The sequence below is a fragment of the Cinclus cinclus genome, chromosome 6 (assembly GCF_963662255.1).
Source record: "Cinclus cinclus chromosome 6, bCinCin1.1, whole genome shotgun sequence".
Lineage (NCBI taxonomy): Eukaryota > Metazoa > Chordata > Aves > Passeriformes > Cinclidae > Cinclus > Cinclus cinclus.
In genome coordinates, this window is record NC_085051.1 from 25,864,770 (window position 1) to 25,870,769 (window position 6,000).

Genomic DNA, 6,000 nt, shown 5'->3' on the forward strand with positions numbered 1-6,000 from the left:
GGCTCATTTCATGCAGTGACATTTGCTGCTTCCTCAGTCCAGGGCTCTTTTAAGAGTTTCAGACATTTTGGTGGGCAAGAAAATTAGAAAAAAGAATGAAAATCCAGCACTCCTCTTCTCCCTATGCCTTTTTTTATATATCTTTCTTTGTCTTCTGTTTGATGCCAGTTCAGGCCTGACTAGACTTGCAGCTGTCATTAAAATGCAAAGGGAGGGAGAGCAGCTGGCTTGTGTGAGGGCAGAATCCAACTTCAAAGGAATGGAAAGGAAGCAGTGTAGAGAGGACTTAACAGCAGTATGGGGAAACAGTGCTAATTAATGCTAAGTGCTGCCCTCCAGGAGAGGAAGAAGACTGAGACACAGAATGACAGACTTGCTCAGTTTCAGCATGAGCAGGATTCAGCATTTGCTTCAAAGTGGGATTCTTTCAATCATTCCCTTTATTAGTCCTATGTCCTCTTCAAATAACCAAGAACTGTAGCTGCTATAGTGACATGTGAAATCAGTTTGGGGAAGACATGTGTGTTGGGGGGGAGGGATCAACTGGAAGATCTGTTTCTGAAGAGAGAGGGCTCATCATGAAAAAGCTTGAGAACCACTGGCCTTCCTATTTAGGAGGCTTTCTGGCATGCTGTAAAAGTCACATAAAACATGGAGTAGAGTAGTATCACTGCAGCCTTCCAGACAGGGCAAAATTAATGGTTTTGCTCTTTTGGGTTTTGTTTTGTTTTCCAATCAGCATGTCTGACTCACTGTAACTGCAAGTGCTTTTGTGGTTTTTAATAATTTAATATTTTATTGTAAATCAGCATTTGTTTTGTGCAGTGGTTCCCAGCAAGGAAGTGCAGTTACATCTTGCTCTACTTATCCTAAATATTTGCTAGATCTTAATTTCTTTTATTTTCACTGCGCTGAAAACTTGGCAGTATTACTTAGGATTCCACATTGCACTTCCTCAAACTAATACCACAAATGTCAGTATTTACTGAGTTGGCAAAGGTGGGACCAAAAAGTCAAGTGAGAGTGCAGACTTGGTATCAGAACACTCCACCCTTCGATACCCAGTATTTGCTTATTGTAAGGTCGGGGTCTAAATATAAAATTCAGGTCAAGTTTCAGGCCTTAGTGAGAACTCTTCCTTGAGCATGGGTCCTTTCTGTCAAGTTTCCTACTCAACAGAGATGTCCTACAGGTGTCTCCAGAAATTCAGTATGGTTTCTCAGTCACAGATACAAATTCTACCATCTTGCACCCCAGGTGATACAGGGTTTTCTCTTAGCTGGAATGCTGTAAATGCAGGTGAGAAGATAACACCTGACAAAGGGTAACAAAAACCTGTGCAGTGCACTTTTGCAGTGAGGGCAGAAGGCTATGCTCCCTGCAGCTGCCTAGGAAGCGCAGATGTACATATACACTCTAACTCTGGGAAGCATGTCTTTAGTTTTTATGCATTTTTTAATAATAAAACCTGTACTGTGTTTGAGTCCCAGCCTCTTAACTGTGGCAGAATGTATGATGATGCTCATTAACTGTGTGGGGTCATAGTCAGCCCCAGCTGAAAGTTGTCTTTCTTCCTTCACCAAGCATGATTGAGCTACTTCTTGGGGGCAGAGAACATGTTTGGCCTGCCCAGGTGCCAGTTACTCTGCATTGTGCCAGCTTTGAGATTGTGAAGGCCAAAATCTGATAGGCAGGGGCTAGTGGTTCCACAGAGAGAGGCTCTGTGGCCACCTCTTGCAGGAACCTGGGGGAAAGCCCTTTCCTGGGACATGGTGCTTCCTACCCAGGAATGCAAGACCTTTGTGTCAGTTCCTCCCTGAAAATTGTTGCGTGCACCCATCCAGCTACTGGCAGTGATCTCAGTGAAAAGGAGCTTTGGAGGAGGTGGGTAAAATTCAGCTCCTGACTCAAATGTTCCAAGCACAACATAAAAGAGCCCCTGGATTTCCAACTTGCAGAGAAGGAAAGGCGTACCTCACGCTTTTGTTCTTCACAAGCAAACAGCATGCTGCACGCCCTCTGCCTGCAGCTCACACAGAGAGGAAGAGTGATGAGAAACAGCACAAGCACTCACCCCCCATCTGCAATGCAGGAAAAACGACTTCCAAAGCATGAAGCAGCTGATTTAGTTAATATTTTAAGGTTCCAGTGCCCAGTGATATCCAGTGATCTGGTTCAAATGATGATTTAATCCTTTTGCATAAAAGCCTGGACAGACCAGGTACAAGTGAGGCTGTGTTGTGGGTGGGAGAGGCAACACCAGAAGAAAAACTAGTGAAAAAAGAGGGAGGGAAGGAGATTTTAAAATAGGGACAGATGGGATGAGCTGTCAAGAGGGAGTCAGAAAGCAGAAATGTGAAATTTTATATATGACATACCAGAAGAGAGATGGCATTGCCTCAGCTGGGATTAAGCAGGTGTCTGAGGTGGGGGCTGGCTGTGTGTTTTGGTAAAGGATGAGGTGCTCTTTCTGGTCCAGCCCAGGTGCCCTGCAGTGTTTTGCTCTCAAAATGTGAAGAGCCTATACAGAGCTGGCCTGGCCCTGTGTCTACTTGGAGACAGCACTGTGATCCTGACCCCAGGGAAGCTCCAGCCTAACAGCTCTGATTTAGGCACCAGCCTGGCACACTGTTTTCCTAATTAAATGAAATGTTTCTCCCACAACCACCCTTTTTTTCCACCATTCCAGTACAGCAGTGCAGTCCCCCCTATCTTCCCCAGCAGCAGCCCTTGCCCACTGTACTGGGGCAGTGGGATGTCCAACATCTGCATGTTTATGCTGAAGCAAATTCTGTCCTATGTGTCTAAGCCTGACCACACTCCTTCATCCACATCTCCCTGCTGATGAGACAGGGCCTCCTAATTTTTAACAGAGGCTAAAGCCATGCAGGGCAGTTACCAGTTAAGTTGTGAGGCAGCACGACCCCACAGCACCAAGCAAGAGCACAGCAGAAGCTCACAGCACTGCCTGTGTTGTATGGGAGTAGTTAGTGCAGGAGGAAACATACCCCTGTCCCCTCCAGTTCCAGAGCTGATTGATGAGCCTCAGACTGGGCTGTGCTGGCAGCTCAGCCTGCAGATATGGGGATGCTCCAGCCTGATCCAGTACCTGATCAGTGTGAGCAATGGTGTGTTCAGGGCTGACAGCTCAGCAGACACTTGCATCGAGTGCACAGATATACCTTGGAGCTACTGCCCAGCTACCCTGGAACAGCCACCTTCCGCCTTCACTTAGGATTGGTGGGAAGTGTTGAAGTCTTGACTCTGTAAAAACACTCCCTAGAAGTGAAATGCAAATAATTTTTAGTAAAAATCTTGAGTCTCACTGACCAGTGAAAGGAAAAATATTTGCACATAGATATTTTCCTGATTTACATTCCATACACTGATGGCAGTATTCATCCTCCCCTGATGCTCAACAATCACCAACTTTTGCAAATCCTCTTATTTTTTTAGCTGGGATTTCTTTGGGGAACCCTCATACACAGTCCTAATTTTATACTGATTTGTTATTTCACACCTACTGTACTCCCTTGAAATATAAAGTTGTTCTACAAACACTGGATTCCTGTGGACTTGGATCCAATGGGTCCTTGCAACCTCTGGGTGAAGCTTGCCCCTAGTTAAGGTTCTTAGAAGACCTTTTCCCTTGGTGGAGTCTCTGGCGTCCAATACTCATTGAATTTCCATCTGCAGTGAAGGTATTGATGTGGAAGTAATATGGTCTGCCACATGCAGACTTTTTCAGGAAACTTGTGGGAACTTAATTATCCTTCAGACCTCAATCTTGCCATCTTATTTGGCTGAAATAAAGCAGTGGATTCAAAAGCTATTAGGGCCAACACGTGCAGCTGGTGATCAGAGAGCCTTGTTACCATGGGAAACTGAGCTACAAATCAATTACTTAGTCCAAGAACAGAAAAGACCGATGGACATGGGTTTTGATTGCATTTTCTGTCATATAAAGGGAATTCAGTGTCAGTATGAATCAGCCCTCAGTCACTGCACTGAGGTCTAGCAACAACAAAGATGATTGACTCCTCACTTCCTAATTACTCCATGGATCCTCCAGCTTGAGGCATGCCAAGCCAAGTCACTCCCAACTGCAGTTGGGTGAAATGGAACATCTTTTGGTTATATTTGACAGTAGGACTGACATTAGGCAGCAGGTATTTCAGCAGCACAGAAAGTATCTAAACAGCTTTTATTTCCTCCATTTTCTTTTCACTGGCTTGAAATAGAACTGAAAGAAATGTGAGACCCCAGGAAATAGATGGCACTTGTTGATTTAAGATTTGCTCAGTTCAGTATAGATTTTATAGGACTGGAATAGTTTCCAGAAGAGTCTTTATAGGAGCTGGCTCTTTCCACCATGTGGTGTAAGGAAGCACAAATTCATAACAAGGAAAGAGGGCTTGCATGCATAAATGATCCAGCTGGAGTACAGGAGACTGCAGCACATGCTGATAAACATACAGTGCCAGTAAAGGTGACAGAAAGGGGGAGCTGACAGAAACAGGGGTCACTGGAGAGAAGCAGACTGTACACTGCAACAAGGCAGTTACTGCAGCAAATTCAGAACGTCTCTGCTTTGTTAGTTAGTATATAAGACAATGATCCTGGCTGCTACCCTGTCATTACCTGAGCTGCGTGGGAGACTGCTGCTGCCTCTTTACTTCTGTTCTGCCAATGAATGCCTCTGCAACAGCGACTTTTGCTTGTGTGACATGGTGATAGCCAGAGCGGAGAGCCCTTTGGTCACTCACTCCTGCCTCTCACTGTTCCCTCTTATTAAATTACCTTTAAAGAAGCTAAAAGTCCCCGAGGTTCCCATTGCTAGATGATATAGAGCAGCATGCCTCCCCAGCATCAGGCAAGGTTCAGAGATAATTAATACATTTATTGGTATTATCTGTCTACAGAATCTCTCTTCTTACACAAAGGTACACAGAGAAGAAGAGGAACAGAAATACTGTGTAGGCATGTGACAGGGCATATGAGGAGGGACTGAGCTTTGGCAGCCTTTTGGTCACCATGAACCTTGTACCTGAGCTGCAGGGTGTAAGGGCAAAGGAAGATGCTGACTTGGGGCTTATGCAAGGGACCCGAACTGCATTCCAGAAAGAAGCAGACACATAGCTGTTGCCAGAACTCCTGCAAAGTAAAAAAAAAATGTGTCAAATCTGAACTTCAAGGCTTAGCATCTCTTCAGACTTCTGGGGCCGTTTAAGACCCTCTCCCCAGTATTTATTTGCTCCCTCTCTGCTCTAACTGGGGACCCCGTCAGCCAGGGCCAGCAGTGCTGGTGCTGCTGAGGGTAGTGAAGATATAGCTGATGATGCACAGAAAAGGATGAAGCACAGGCACATGCTTCTACCAGCACTACTGAGGGGGTGGAAATCTCTGGCAGAGCAAACAGCCGGTGACTTCTCACACTCCCTCCCCCCTGTCTGATTCACTCCAGCTTGTCTGCCAACACTCCCAATTACGCCAATGCGCTTCCATTGAAGCTGATATGCTGGGCTGTACCTGAGGCAACGATCAGGCTCACCATGTGAAATCTTTCCCATATTTTCCACCTATTGGTGAAGTCTCCCTGGGTCAACACTGAAACTGGTCAGGGCTGCTGCCCTACCGGCCAGTGGGTTTTTCTGCAGGCATCATCAGGCAAGGATCCAAACGAAAGGGGCTGAACCTGTTCATTTATGGCAGAAATTAGCACTGCTCAGTATTTCTCTGTTTTATTTCTTAGTACACTCCATGAAATATTGCCAGTCTGCTGAGCTCTGTCAAGCTGTAGGGTAGGGAGCTGCAGTGCTGGAACTAAAGACACAACTGGGCCACAGGAATTTTTGGGGGGATTTATGCTCACACGCTTGACCATTGTAGTCTCAGTGAAACAGACCTCATTCCAGAGATCTCCTGTACTGTAGGTCTGAACCACCCATTGCTGATAGTGGTATAAATCTGTGAGAAAGGCACTGAGATCATCAGAGCTTG